The following is a 1,026-nucleotide window of genomic DNA, read 5'->3' as shown; positions in this document are numbered from 1 at the left end:
TTAACTAAATTTTTATAATATGAATATTATTTTTGTTCTATTTTTTATTAATGATACAATTATTTTTAATATTAAATTATGTTGGTTATATATATTCTAAAATTTTTAAAATATCCATAAATAATTTAATAAATAAATTAAAAATTATTTTAATAAATAAATAAATAATAATAGAATCACCAACGGATTCTCCATTGGTGATTGTAACTAATGTATCAATCAGTAACGGAAAATTTATTGCTGATTCATAAAACTAGTAATGGATAAATTTGTTGCTAAAAAATCAATAATGACAAATTTGCATCCAATTTTTATATCGTTGTTAATTCTATTATTAAATTATTTTAGCAACTGATTTTAGTATTATTTGCCAGGGAGTATTGCGTTGCTAATTACTATATTTTTTTAGCAGGGAATGACTTCCCTAATATAAAACTTTCTATCACAAAGCGAGGACCCCACTTGAGTTTTCTAATTACAAACAAGAAATTAACACAAAACACTAGATCGACAAGCCACAAGGGAGACCAGCATATACATTAACACTAAATCCCAAGTCTTAATATCAATTGCTTTCTTTATCTCTATATATACGGTCCAGTTTTGTGCATGCTCCATCAAACACACCATCACTGCAAGTCTGTAGACTCTATACCCGCGCTTCATTTCTTTCCTTTTATTCTACGCAGTCGAATCAAAATGATCCAAGAGGATCAGGGAAGCTTGACCGAAATATCAGATTATGGCAAGCACATTTCCTTCTCCCAAAAAAACAAAAGCCTCTCTTTAGCTCTCTTTGTTTCTCTCTTGCTTGTCGCCACTATAGCTGCCGTTGTTACTCCCGTAAATTCACAGAACTCCAACAAAAATGATGCTGCTCATTCCATTATAAAGATGTCATGCAGCTCCACAAGATACCCAGAATTGTGCTACTCTGCGATTGCCAATGGCCCTGGAGCTGCCGCCAGTTTGGCAGCTATCAACGACGAAAACGATGTTCTTACAGAACCCATAAGAGCCGCTCAA

At 32.4% G+C, this 1,026-nt stretch overlaps 1 pseudogene; it reads left to right on the top strand.

Annotated features, from left to right (window-relative positions):
* Positions 1-656: 656 nt before the first annotated feature.
* The window catches only part of LOC105142629 (pectinesterase-like), a 2,462-nt pseudogene continuing 2,092 nt past the window's right edge, over positions 657-1,026 (top strand).

This window comes from Populus euphratica, unplaced genomic scaffold (assembly GCF_000495115.2).
Source record: "Populus euphratica unplaced genomic scaffold, PopEup_1.0 scaffold209.1, whole genome shotgun sequence".
NCBI lineage: Eukaryota > Viridiplantae > Streptophyta > Magnoliopsida > Malpighiales > Salicaceae > Populus > Populus euphratica.
Note: the sequence above shows the minus strand (reverse complement) of the source record. Positions and strands in the feature narration are given on the sequence as shown.